Here is a 15,166-nt window from a genome sequence, read left to right on the forward strand (position 1 = left end):
GATTGTTCTGGACCAGGAAAACCGGCCGGAGAGATGGAGGAACGCGGTCGTGACAATGGTGGCAAGTATAGTGGTGGTGGTTTGTCTGGGGTTGATTTATGTTTCAGCACCGCGGAGCAGGGAGCCCTGGAAGGAGGAGATGTCTTACAATCAGGAGACCGGATCCATACATCAGACGTCCCGAGTCCCCGACACCCATGGCAGGAGGGCCGCCTCCTCGACCCAAGCACCCTCCATAATCACCCGGAGCAAGCGAGGGAGTACCAGTATGACCCCTTACCCCTATTTCACGGTCCTATTCACCATCCCAGTGAATGAAGTAGGTTCCCAACAGGTGTCCTCGGTGGGGAAGTCCAGGGGGACAGGAGTATGGATGGGAAAGGAGAAGGGAGAAGGGTGAAGCGTCAACTGGTTGATAGGGATGGAGAGGAGGAGGCGGAACAGACGGTGGCCAAAGGGAAAAACATGTGGTATAGGTGGGCTTTGTATACTGCCAGGACGGTAAGACCGGGGAAGAGCTGCTACGTTTGTTCTATGGCACAGGAGGAGAGGGTAGTGATTCCAGTGCCTTGGAGGTCGGAGGACTGTCCTGAGCATTATTGGGATCACAAGGAGATTGAACTAAAGCCATACTGTCCGTTTGAATGTATGATTTACCTTGGAAGTGCAACACACCGAGAGAGGGTTAAACCATGGGGAAAAGTGCAACGTAAACTTATAGATGTATGCAGTATAGATTCACATACGTGGCCTAGTACGGATGAGGGGAAGATTATGGATTACACTGTTGGATCGGAATTTCTGTTTGAGTGTTTTGACAGGACGGACTCAGCGGACGCGGCTTCTGAGAACCTAGGTGTGTTCGAGGGGACCTGCAACAGGACGTGGGCCTTGAGGATGGTTGGTCCGTTCTACCCGAAGCTGGGAAAACCATTTTATAAGCAGCAATGGGAATTAAGAGGACTAGCACCATTGCTGTGTAATGTTAGTTCGCAAAATTGTAGCACCAGGGATAAATACATAGATTCAGGTAGGCAGGCTCCATTTGGGAGAGTGTTTGCAGAGTCCATTCAGAATGTTCCATTAGCGGATATATGGTGGGCCTGTGGGAGAGAATGGGGCGTGAGGAATACGTTACCCGAACATTGGAGGGGTAGGTGTGCAAGGGTGACTATGATGCAGCGAACTGTCATTATGGATGGGGAAATTACCGGGGTGAACAGTGTTGAGGGTAGTGGGTTCCCAGGGAGTTCCTCTAGGAGAAAGAGATCAGCGGGAGACGGAAGAGAGACAGGGGTGAAGGATTATGAGTATGGTGGATATTTAGATGCCATCGGACAGCCTAGAGGAATTCCAGAAAGGTATAAGGCACGTAATGAGATTTGGACAGGGTTAGAATCTCTGATTCCGTATGTAACTGTTAACAAGAATGCGGATTGGATTAATTATATTTACTATAACCAGCAAAGGTTTATTAATCACACTACAGATGCCCTTAGGGCACTGGGGGAGCAGTTAGATGCTACCTCCAGGATGGCATTACAGAATAGAATGGCACTGGATTGGATATTGGCCAAGGAGGGTGGAGTGTGTGCCAAATTCGGAAGCTATTGTTGTACCTTTATCCCTAATAATACATCTCCGGAGGGGATTTTACAAGGGCAATGAACAAGCTGAAGTACCTCCGGAATGAACTTGCAAGCAATGCTGGGCAGAATGGGGGTGATTCTGCGCTTACAGGTTGGCTTCAGAGTATCTTTGGATTGCAGTGGGGAGCGTGGTTAACCACAGTGGCCATAATAATAGGGGTTACATTATTAGTGTTCTGCTTGGTTGTGTGTTGTGTGCTTCCTTGTTGTAAGTCTCTTGCAGTTCGGGCAGTGACGTCGCAGCTACCTCAAGTGTCTTTGGTGGTGGATGGAGAAGGGGCAGCGGAAGGTCTGATTACGGAATACGAAAGGGAGGTTGCCATGGAGATGCCGCAACTATTGGAGCCAGGATCTACAGATGGAATATCGATGGGAATGAGCGAGGATGACGAGACCGGGGGCGAACCAGGCCCCCTCATGGATACGTGGGATCTGGACGACCGGATCACAGGCGTCTAGGAACCACAACGGATATGCCGGAGTCAAGTGCTGGTAACCTCTGACTTTTTGGGCAGACTCGTGGATGAGTTGAAGATCACATCGGTGGGAATGATGGGGAGATGTTTTCTATGGAACTTTCTACACAATGATACAGTTGGACTCTGGTGTTCAGAGGGGCAGGGTTGCTACTCGCAGCCTGCGGAATGCAGGTGTCGCTGTACTGGACAGGGCAATGGGTTCAGTTTTCACCTTAAAATAAGAAGGTTTTTGCTCCCATCTGTGAGATAAAGGGCGTTGCACCTCAGGATTCAGGAACACCAGAACATGGACACAAAAATGGTTACATTCACTGATAATAAAGGATATGGAAACTGTATCAAATGTACAAAATTGTAAATATTACTGTGTGCTCATCTAGGACCACCCTAGTGAGACTGTTTTGTGTGATATGGGGGTAGTAATATTTGGGTTAGATGGAATGTATGAATTGTTTAACATAATGGTAACTAGTTTTGATGTACAGGATGTCAAATGTTTGCTTTATCACGTAGTAAATTGATAGTGTGTGCATGATAGTTATGGGGACATTGGTTAGTGTGTCTGATCAGACACAAAGGGGGGAATTATGTAGGAATGTTAGTAGTAAATGAGTAGATTTAATATGGGTTTATCTAATTCAGTATAAGACAAAGGGGTTAGGAGTATTATTTGAATGGGAAGACGGGGCTGCCTTGTCTTATGATAAATAAAGGCTGGGTCTTCGAGGTACTATGATAGGTTTCTGATTGGTGGGGTCAACGGGGAGGTCATAGGTTTCATTGGTTGAGCAGTCAGCGAATGGAGGCATTAGGGGGAGTGTTAGTGTTAAGTTTAAATGCCTAAGCGGGAGATATTTTGGTCAGAGCGTCTTCGAATTCATTCTCATATTGTTGTTTAGCATCTTCAATAAACCTTACTGAAATACTCTACAATCGGCTGTCTCCACTTCGACATTTCCTGGTACCTCGCGGTAATTGTGATCGGACACCACAATGGATACTTTATTAATCCAGAGGGATTTTTTTTTGTGTGTAGGAGAATGTGAGCGTGAGTATGTGAGGTTACGTATGTATGTGTGTGTGTACAGGAGGCTATGAGCAAGAGTGTGTGTGTGTGTTTGTACAGGAGAATGTGAGCGTGTGTATGAGAGGTCATGATCAGGTTGGGTGTAGGAACGCACACTGCGGTGTTTAATTTGATGTGAGGGTTTTATTAATTATGGAATCAGGGGGTGTGCTAGAGAGAGAGAGAGAGAGAGAGAGGGAGGGAGAAAGAGAAAGACAGAGAGGGAGGGACAGAGAAAGAGAGAGGGAGGGAGGGAGCGAGAAAGAGGGATGCAGAGGAGAGGGAGAGAGAAAGAGAGAGGGAGGGAGGGAGGGAGAGCGAGAGAGAGCATCTGGAGGTGAAGGGTTGATGATGTAAGTCAGTGAGAGCAGTGAGAGGCTGACGCAGATCTGGATCCGACTGAGATATGGCTCAGGTCCGATCCGACTGAGATATGGCACAAGTCTGATCAAGTCAGAGCCGACTGAGATATGGCTCAGGTCCGATCCGACTGAGATATGGCACAAGTCTGATCAAGTCAGAGCCGACTGAGATATGGCTCAGGTCCGATCCGACTGAGATATGGCACAAGTCTGATCAAGTCAGAGCCGACTGAGATATGGCTCGGGTCTGATCCGGTCAGAACCGACAGCTGGGAAGGGAGGAGTGGAGACGTAGAACAGCAGTGTGTTTCTGCAGAGGTTATGTGGGGGAAAGACCAAGAGATAATATTCTAACAAAAAATGCTCCCGATATAGAACAGGATATAGAAGGGAAAATAAATAAATAAAGTAATAAAGTAATTTAATGCTGAATGACAGAAGCGTGGTGGGTAAATGTACTTGTATGTAAATGTATCCTAACTGTTGCCTCCAAAATCATGAACCCAAATCGCCTGTAGGTAGAGGGACAAAATGACAAAAACTACAGACTGGCATCTCTTGTCGTTTCTAGAAAACACCACACACGCAGGACTCCACACCATTACACACAATGGGGGAAAACTTGAATTTAATTAACTTTACTTTAATACTAACAGGAAACAGTCAGTAACTTTATGAGCAAGGGCAGCTTTTAAAAATTCAGATTGGAACCACCTGAAGGCCATTACTATGCCTACAGACTTGGCTCAAGATTTGAATCAAACAACAAAATAAAGAGACTTAGATGGCATGACCATCTATTTACTCATCCTCAGCATCTTTGCCTTACATTCACTCAGTGAAGTGCTTCTGATTTGCAGCTATGATAAGCCTGTGGGCTGCATTCTGGCAGGGCATAGCCCACTGCTGCCACCTACTGGACATTATGAGACATGACAAGCCACAGAACACGGACCAAAGTTGATGTTCAGCATTGAAATGTTTATTTCAATAGCATGAAACTAGCTACGGAACAAACGTAAAATCAGAGTGAAATAAAATCAAAGGAACAGCTAAACCTGCTAATTTGCACTTGCAAAAAACTACCAGCTAACATTAAAACATGTTTCATCAAAAAAGATGACATATAATGTAATAAAATCTTTAAAAAAAATGTTAAACTAAATTAAGGCAGGTAACACTGTACAATTGGCTGTGTTGTAGATATATACTGAAAAATTGGTGTTGAGAGGGAAAAATACAATACATTTTACAGTTCTTTTAAAAATACAGTGACATGCATCTTTTGTGTTGTGTTGTAATTAAAATGTTTTTGGTTTGATACATTTAACATATTGTAGCAAACAAATATTCTTTAATAACTTAATGTAACAATGGAAGCCTCATTGGAAATCACTTCACAGTACGGATTCAATCGAATCATAGAACAACAGATCTAGAATCCTGGTGAACATTCCATCTTCCATCAGAATTGCTTGATTAAAAATACCTGGATATCCTTCCCTTCCTGACACCGAGAACAAGACATCCTGCACCCTGATTTTCTGAGAAGATACAAATGGCAAACCGAGGAAATTTGCGATGAAAGCAGGATGCATATGTCCCCAATCAAAAACGCCTTGTGCAGTTCTGCATGATGGTAGGCGCCTCACACATTTAAAAAAAAAGTTTAAAATCCTTTTAACTTTTTGCTTCACTTAAAAGGCTCGAGGTTGCCGGTGAGAGCGGAGTCCATGAGGTCATCGTCCTCGGTGCGCATGTAGACGGGGCTGGGCCTGGACGTACGCTCCGACCCGAGCATGGACATCGAGGGGTCAGATCTGGACGTACGCTCCGACCCAAGCATGGACATGGAGGAGTCGGATGCAGAGATGGGCGAGCGGGACCAGCTGTCTGCCTTCATGGGGTGTGACGACGGCCCGCAGGACATGGACGACTTCTTTTTCTCCTTGTCCCGCTCCCGCTCACGGTCTCTGTCTCTGTCTCTGTCTCGGTCACGCTCCCGCTCTCGCTCCTTCTCTTTCTGCTTCTTCTTCTCCTTCTTGTGCTTCTTGTGTTTTTCGCCGAGGCTCACGGACATGGAGCTAAGGTAGTCCTGTGCCGGCTGGTGGCAGGGCCTCATGGACTGGTCGTCGTCCGAGCTTGGCGAGTTCTGGTGCGATTTTTCTGCCACCGAACTGCTGCCCGACTCGCTCTCGCTGTCGGGGTTCAGCGGCGTGTAGCCCGGTGAGCGGCTGTGGCTCGGCGAACTACGGTCGTGCTTAGGGGTGGAGCCCGTGAAGAGAGGCGACGCCTTCATGTGCTGGGGTCGCATTGAGCCGTCCCCACACCCTTCTGGCTTCTGGAGGGTCACCTTCTGCTTGATGCTGGGGGACCCCCCATCTGGCTTGCTGATGATGATCTTGGCAACCCCAGTGCTGCTCACGCCTCCGCTTTTGGAGTCCATCATCTTCTTGTCGCTGCTGTTGCCTCCGGAGACGGACACCTTGGACTTGCCCTCCTTGTCGACTTTGTCACGCTTGTACTCCCCGCCCTGCGAGGACATGCTATGTTTGGAGGAGGTGGGGCCCATATTGGGAGGCACACCCCCTCCTCCACCACCAGGGGGCACACCTCCACCCCCTCCACAGCCTCCCTCTGGGCCTTCCTCTCCGCCTATACCCACACCGCCAACATTTTTCAGCTTGTCGATCACTGCAGTGAGTGAGGGTTTCTTATTGCGGCTGGGAGACTTCCCTTTGGCGTTGGGGTTGTTGCTCCCTCCTCCCCCTCCCCCGCCACCTCCTCCCCCCACTGCCCCCACCCCCTCCTCCTCCCCTCCCCCCTCCCCCACCACCACCACTCCCCCCTCCTCCGCCGTATTGTGGTTGGCTACCTGAGGAAAAAGGAATCGACCCAGAAGAAGAGCTGGCTGAGGAACTGGAAGAGGAAGAGGAGGAGCTAGAGGAGGAACCTCCCCCATCTGCTTCTGGGAACCCATGCCACCACTGGAGGAGGACTTGGATGCCCCCGGACCTCCCCCACCTGAGCCTATGGGGGACTTTGCCTTAGAAGAGGGAGGGGTGCCGGGAACCTGTCCTTGCTGATGCTTCATGGGGGAAGAGAGTTTCTCAGAGCCCCCTGAGCGGGAGTGGGAAGGAGAGATGTTTGGCTTGATGCTGGGGTTCATGAGGGACCCAGGAGGTTTGCCGCCTTGAGGTTTCATCTTGTTCCCACTTCCTGTTCCGCTACTTCCTGATCCGGACATTCCATGCTTAGTAATGGGGGAGGTGCCTGGCTTGCCCACACCCATCCCCTGGGAGGAGCTTTTGGACTGGGAGGGCATGCCCCCGCCACTCCCTCCACCCCGGTTTGGAGCTGCCGCTTTGGCCCATGGAGCCTTCCATCTTGCTACTCTTGATCTTCCCTGAGGAAGAGGAGTGTGAGTGGTGGCTCTTGCCTCCGCCCGAGCTACTCGTGCCCCCTGAGCTTCCCCCGATGAGCTGCTGGAGGTGTAACCCCCATGCGAGGACGTCTTCCCTCCTGTTATCGTGCCCTTGGGGATCTGAATGGTGATTTTAGGAATGGGTGGGGTGGCCCCTCCGGGCGGGGTTTGCGATCGACCTGAACTCCCAGGCGACTTTGACCCGCCTCCACCCATGGAGACCCCCGAACCCATGCTTCCGCTGGGCGGGGTGTAGGGTCGCCCCCCAGAGCTGTGCGAGGGCGACTTGCTATCGGGGTCTAGCTTTTTGCGCTTGGGTGGCTTGTCTTTGGACTTGCCCTCGCTAGACGGGGTGCGGCTCCGCTTCACCTGCTTCACCTCAGAGCCCCCCATGCCAGTCATCCCCATTCCCACACCACCCACCCCTCCTCCACCTCCACCTCCTCCTCCTCCGTTATCATCCTTCCCCCTCATCATCTGCTGTTGTTGTTGCTGTTGTTGCTGTTGTTGTTGCTGTTGTTGTTGTTGTTGTTGTTGTTGCGGTTTCACCTTCATTTCGCCACTCTTGAACTCACCACCACCACCTCCTCCTATACCCACCATAAGAGGGCTCGGGCTCCCTCCCGAGTGGGAGGGGTGGGGGTCTCCTAAATCGGGAGCTGGTCCCGGAAGAGGCTTGCCCCCTCCGCTGTTCCCGCAGAACACCATGCTTATGTCGAAGGGGTCCTTGAGGGAGGCGTCAGGCGTGCTGTGGCCGTGAGAGGTGGGGTTCTGAGGGGTGCTCGACGGGGTGTTCTGCTGGCTACCTCCCCCGAACCCCTTCAGGTCTAAGTCCGGGTCTGGGCTGGGGGAGCTATCGTCAAAATAATTCTGGGAGAATGTTCCTTGGCCGGTCAGTAGTTCTGGGTTGAATTCCACCGTGTCAGGGAAGAAGTTGGTGGACGAGGTGTCGCTGTTGGGAGTGGCCGCGTCGCAGCCTCGACGAGGAGGTCCGCTGCGTCAGGGAAAGGATTCTCATTGCTGTTAGTGTTGAAGAGGTCCGTGTCAAATACCCCGCTACCCTGCCCCGAGCTGGAGGAATCTCTGGGAGGGGTACCGAGAGACCCCCCTTCCTCCCCTCCCATGTGGTGCTGCCCGTGACCACTGCCACTTCCTTTAGGGGCCTGCTCCGGGATTTCTGACAGGATGTCGTTTATGTCAGGGCCTATGCTATCAGAGCTGGACAGTCGACACATCCGCATACTGGATGGCTGAGCCTGCGACGAGGCCTGCACGTGGGACTGGGGGTGGTAGGGCATCCCGGCACCGGTCGGGGGGTCCCACACTGGCTGGGGGCTGGCGTGATGCTGTGGGGGGTGTCCAGGCCGTCACCCGGCAGGTTGACGTCGAAAATTGTGTTCTGGGACGCGTCGACGTCCATGGAGAAGAGCTCGCGGTGGAAGTCCTCCGTCGGGTGGTGTGGGTGGTGGTGCTGCGGAAGGGATCCACCGGCCTGCTGCTGCTGTGATTGGGACTGCTGCTGCTGTTGCTTCAGACCGACACCACCTGGACCCACCACCCCTTTGTCTCGGGGTCGCTTCTTTTTACCCTTCGTACCAGGTCCTCCGGGGCAGGCCTGGCCCTGGTTATCGGTTCTGGGCGACCCGGATGAATTCTGCCTCTCTAAGGGGCTGCTTCCGTACAACGTGGCGAAGTCCGCCGAGGGGTTATCCTTCAGTAGGTTCATCAACATGGGGTGGTTCTTGGTGTTGCTGGCAGGGGAAGAGGTTGGCGGGGGGTCTGGGGGGGCTGGGACCCCCCAGGGGTGTTCTGGGTGGAGGGGCTTGAACCGACGTTGCCGCTGATCTGCAACAGTGAGGTCAAGATGGGGTTCTGCGTAACCTTGCTAAAGTCGTCGGAGCCGTGACCTTGTTGCTGCTGCTGTTGCTGCTGTTGTTGTTGCTGGTGCTGCTGCTGCTGCCCCTGAATGCCACCTCCCACCTGCCCCATATTGTCCACTCCTGCCCCTCCTGACCCCCGGGGCATGTTGAACAGCGTGTTGAACGATCCCCCTCCGCTGGTGCCCCCGCCCGTGGGTGTGCTCCCTCCCCCAACTCCGGGGAGGCCCATGGGGTTGCTACCGTCACCTCCGGTGCCCATGCCATACCCAGGGCTTCCAGTAGGGGGCAGGTTCTTCTTGACCATGATCTCCACAGTCTCCGCGATCAGGGACAACGCAGGGGTGTCGGCCTGTATGGTCTCCGCCTTACGCCTGATGGCTCGCATAGTGACTGGGATGGACATGCACCTAGAGACAGCAAGGAGCGAACCCAAGAAAGTTTCAGAAATGCATTGTGAATTACATCATTATTATATTATTATTATTATTATTATATTATACATATATTATTATACAACAATTATTCTGGTCCAATAGGTTTCACAGATTTGGTTAATTCTATTACATCAGAATGAAGGTGACGAGAAGTAAAGAAATAAATATATAAATACGTGTCTACAGGAATCTCATATGCTGTTCCCGAAGCACCTGCCTAGATATTCCCAAAGCACTTCACATACAGCAGTGAGGCAAACTACTGCAGCACACTTCAAGGAACTCGAGCTCACAAACGTAGTGTTTTTTCATTCAAGAAGTGTTGGTGGGAAGTTTGTATCATTATTGAGAAAACAGACTTGATTGAAAAGAAACTGCTAAGTTAAGGTTAGACGTACCTCTGGACAACTTTAGTGATGAATTCATCTGTACAGATCAGAGCATCTGATAGTCCCTTATAGAGTTTACACAAGACCTGCCTGGAGTCGCTCACGTCCATTACCACTGAAACAGAGATAGAGATGGAGAGAATGGAGGAAGAAGAGAGATGGATAGATAGAAAGGGAGAGAGAGAGAATGGGGGAAGAAGAGAGATGGATAGATACACAGACAGAGAGGGAGAGAATAGGGGAAGAAGAGAGATGGATAGATACACAGACAGAGAGGGAGAATGGGGGAAGAAGAGAGATGGACAGATAGAGAGGGAGGAAGAGAATGGGGGAAAAAGAGAGATGTATAGATACACAGACAGAGAGGGAGAGAGAGAATGGGGGAAGAAGAGAGGTTGAAAGACAGACAGAGAGGGAGGGGGAAACATGGACAGAGAGAAAGAAGTGAACGACACGGTCAGTCTTTCCCAATGACATACCAAATGGGGATTAGATGCAAAGACAAAATGTAAGTGTGGAGTTTGTAAAATGTCCTGCGCAATCTACTCCGTCTCCATCTATGAAAATCTAAACTTTATTCAGCAGCCTTAACCTTAATCAACCAGCCAGACAAACAAAAGCAACAGCGAGATTGCAAACAGTGTCTTTACATGCATGCGATTCCTCTACACACTCATCATTGATGCGTTACAACTGCTTTTACTTGTATTTGTTGTGACCGTAGCAACAGCGAGATTGCAAACAGTGTCTTTACATGCATGCGATTCCTCTACACACTCATCATTGATGCGTTACAACTGCTTTTACTTGTGTTTGTTGTGACCGTAGCAACAGCGAGATTGCAAACAGTGTCTTTACATGCATGCGATTCCTCTACACACTCATCATGCACACGCTTCCTGAGTTGGGTCTATTTGGTGCAAACATTGAGGGTTACGGCCGTAATATTACAGTTATTGATGCGTTACAACTGCTTTTACTTGTGTTTGTTGTGACCGTAGCAACAGCGAGATTGCAACCAGTGTGAAAAACAGTAAAGAGAGGAAAGAGCTTGATCTTGGGTCCTTACCACAAACCAGTGACTCGTTGACTGGATGCTGGAAGGACACACTGAAACTGGAGTCTGTGAGAGGGCACACCTCAAACTGCAGCAGGCCTGGGGTATCTGCCAACAAGAACAACACACATCAGAGAACAACAACAACACACATCAGAGAACAACAACAACACACATCACAGAACAACAACAACACACATCAGAGAACAACAACAAGAACAACACACGTCAGAGAACAACAACAACACACATCACAGAACAACAACAAGAACACACATCAGAGAACAACAACACCACACATCAGAGAACAACAACAACACACATCACAGAACAACAACAACAACACATCAGAGAACAACAACAACACACATCAGAGAACAACAACAACACACACATCAGAGAACAACAACAACAACACATCAGAGAACAACAACAACACACATCAGAGAACAACAACAAGAGAACAACAACACACATCAGAGAACAACAACAACACACATCAAGAGAACAACAACAACACACATCAGAGAACAACAACAAGAACAACAGAACAACATCAGAGAACTTCACAATGCTTCACAACTTCACAACTGCTATTACAACTGCTGTTACTCGTAATTGTTGTGACAGTAGCAACAGCAGTAAAGCAACAGAGGTTACCACTGTAGTATCATCTCAAAGTGAAAACAGATTCCTACAAAGTATCGCCCCCTTCAAGTCAGGCTTAAGTAGATGCACCTTTGGCAGCCTTTACAGCCTTGAGCCTGTGTGTGTAGTTCTCTCTCAGCTTTGAGCCTGTGTGTGTAGGTCTCTATCAGCTTTGCACATCTGGACACTACAATTTTTCCCCATTCTTTACAAAACTGCTCAAGCTCCGTCAGGTTACATAGGAATCATGGGATCTCTGTTATTAATATACACCAACATTCCTCAAGTACGAGTCTAACGCGTGTGTTGATCAGGGTGATGAGTCTAACGCGTGTGTTGATCAGGGTGATAAAACGTAACATACTGCAGTAGCGGAGGACATGTCAGTGGCATTAACTATTAGTGGCATTGTATTTTATTTTATTGTATCTTATTTTATTTTTTGGATTTATTGTCAATGTTATGTTTGATATACGTTAATGCCTTTTTTAGGTTGGGGGACTGCCAATGGAAACTAGCTTTTTGGCTATAATTGGGTGCATTTACATTTTAATGTTCATGAATGTACACTGTCCCTCTTGATCAAATAAACAAATTGATTGATTGATTGATTGATTGATTGATTAAATACATAAGTGCGGACACCACTACCATGCTCTCTTCTCACCTTCTTTGAGTTGTGTGCGTTTCACGCAGCTGCCAATCAAATTGTTGTAGGCGGCCTGGTGTCGGATTATGTCCAGCAGGGCGGGCACCTGGGCCGGGTGTCTGAAGGGGATCCTGGACACCTGCGCCCCCTGGAGGGACAAGCCGTCCTGCACCGGTGCATCTCCATTCAGGAAGTAACAATGCTGTTGCCCTGGCAATGACTGGGAAGGTGGGGAGGGTGGCAACAAGAAGTAAACAAAGACTTAATTTAGAATTTAGAATGTAAGACACATAATTCCAAGATCATCCCTACGTGATCACAATCTCAAAATAAGGCACTTAACTCCTAAGGTGGTCTGAAGTATACAGAAACTTGGGACTGTTCTCTGCACAGTCCATGCCAGGTTATGAGTGGAGGTTCTAATAGACTTACTGCATGGAAGCGCATGTTATGAGTCGAGGTTCTGATAGACTTACTGCATAGAAGCGCATGTTATGAGTGGAGGTTCTAATAGACTTACTGCATAGAAGCGCATGTTATGAGTCAAGGTTCTAATAGACTTACTGCATAGAAGCGCATGTTATGGTTGGAGGTTCTAATAGACTTACTGCATAGAGGCGCATGTTATGAGTGGAGGTTCTAATAGACTTACTGCATAGAAGCGCATGTTATGAGTCGAGGTTCTGATAGACTTACTGCATAGAAGCGCATGTTATGAGTGGAGGTTCTGATAGACTTACTGCATAGAAGCGCATGTTGTGAGTGGAGGGGTGGGGGTGGGTTTCTCCTTCCTCCTGCAGCTGGGACTGGATGATGAGCTCGTAGAGGGAGGTCAACTTGGGGTGCGTCTCAAACACAGGGATACCTGGGGGACAGGGGATAGTGAGGCTCTGTCACATACAAACACACACACACACACACACACACAGACACACACACACAGACACACACACACAGACACAGACAGACACACACACAGACACAGACAGACACACACACACACAGACACACGCACACGCACGCACACACACACACACACACACACACACACACACACACACACACAGACACACACCTGTTGCACTCCCCATCCTCTGGATAAAGGAGAAGGAGAAAGGCATGGCCCGATTTATCTTCAGGAAAAAACAGGCGGGCAGGTCCACACAGTTAGAGTTGGTCACAGAGGAGAATGAAGGGGTCCTGAGAGAGAGAGAGAGAGAAGGAGAGAGGGGAGAGAGAGAGAAATAAGAGAGTGTGATGGAGATGGAGAGAGAGAGAGGGAGAGAGAGATGAAGGGAGAGAGAGAGGGAGAGAGAGATGGAGGGAGAGAGAGAGATTAGAGAGGGAGAGAGAGATGGAGGGAGAGAGAGATGGAGGGAGAGAGAGAGATTAGAGAGGGAGAGAGAGATTAGAGAGGGAGAGAGAGAGGGGGATAGAGAGAGGGGGAGAGAGAATGAGAGTGTGAGACAGAGGGAGAGAGAGTGAGACCTCTCTTAATCAAGGCACTCCATAATCAGAGTACTCCTGAGCATTGACTCTAACCTTTCTGATATTATAACTCAATATGCATGAAAACCACAACTCGGCTCCAAACAGATTACACACAAACCACCTAAGTCTGCATGCAAGACTTCATGTGGATCCGGAGCAAAGAGCCTCACTTAAAAGCACATAAGAACACTGGGTACTGGTTTTCAATTCAATTCAATTCAATTTTATTTATATAGCGCCATAACAATACAATTGTCTCTAGGCGCTTTACAGAGCCCAGAGCCTGGACCCCCTTAGTGCAAGCACAATGACAACACGGGCAAGAAAAAAAACTCCCTGTTAGTCAGTAAGGAACCTTAAGCAGAACCACGGCACATAAGGGGGGACCCATCTGCTTGAGGTCGGCCGGGTTTTAGGCTGTGACGCGGTGTGACGTGTGGTGTGACGTGACCTACCCCCTGTTGTCCACCGGGTGTGATCCTGTGATGAGAGGGGCGATGGGAAGCTTGTACACGGCAGTGGTCCCCTCCACGGTCACAGACACACTCACCCCCAAGGAACGAGGGACTGAGGAGAAACAGGAAGAACAAAGACAGGAAGATGAGGGAGGGGGGCATGATTACGTTTCAAAGTAAAGGTTCCCCATGGAAAATATCAAGAATGACTGTCTATGTGATTAATAGTAATAGTATTTTAGTCTTCGTGTTTCCTTCTCCAATTTGTAATGCATTTTCTTACCAAAACTCTTTTTTTGTGGATTAGATTGTTTTTAAAATATTTTGAAATGTTTTTCCCTCTATGATAAAGAACATGACTAATGTTTTTCTCTGCTTTGACTCTTTGTTGTCTCCTTACTGTTGGAGTCGGTGAAGCTGAGCTGGTTGCCGGTGCCCTCCTCGAACACGTCGTAGGGGGACACGTAGCACTGCAGGGTCACCAGCTGACCTCCGCTGCGAGGGGTCAACAGACCCACGCTCCCGTGCAGGACGGTCTCCACGGTGTTGGCGTTGGTGGCTAACCTGCCGTTTCCACGGAGAAGGACGGAAGGCTTTAGAAATCATGCACCATCCATTGGAAAGTTCACATGGCTTAATAGTGGAACACCATCCCAAAACTCCTAGGTGAATGAAAAGTAACCTTGCACTTTGACCTTTGACATTTCAACGAGATGAGAGGATGTGTATTTGTAATTGTAACCTCAAAACCTGAGCCTCAAAGAAGGTTGCGGATTGCTGGCATACTTTTGTGACAACTTAGAGCTGGCAGACTTATATAACTATAACAACTATATAAAAAACCTTGGCATACAGAATGTGTTAAAACGAATGCGCAAATTTATACTAATACTAGACATACTAATACTAATGCGCAAATGTAGAAGACAGACAGAAAGAATTCTGTAAGACTACCCCACAGACCAACAACAACACGAAGGTCAGAGGTCAGAGCCAACCCACCTGAACATGTTCATCATCTTGGTGAGGTCCGATTCCAGAGACTGCAAAGCCAGGTACATCTTAGTTTTCAGTTTACTGGAGTAGAGAAAAGACAAGAGAAAAAGGAGAGAAAGATGGATAGCGAGAGAGAGAGAAAGAGAGAAGGGGAGAGGTAGAGAGAGAAAGAGAGAGAATGATGGAT

General features: G+C 48.9%; 1 pseudogene; it reads right to left on the reverse strand.

Moving 5' to 3' along the window:
* Positions 1-4,516: 4,516 nt before the first annotated feature.
* LOC116218573 overlaps positions 4,517-15,166 on the reverse strand; it is a 16,582-nt pseudogene continuing 5,932 nt past the window's right edge.

Source organism: Clupea harengus, chromosome 23, assembly GCF_900700415.2.
Source record: "Clupea harengus chromosome 23, Ch_v2.0.2, whole genome shotgun sequence".
Classification (NCBI taxonomy): Eukaryota; Metazoa; Chordata; class Actinopteri; order Clupeiformes; family Clupeidae; genus Clupea; species Clupea harengus.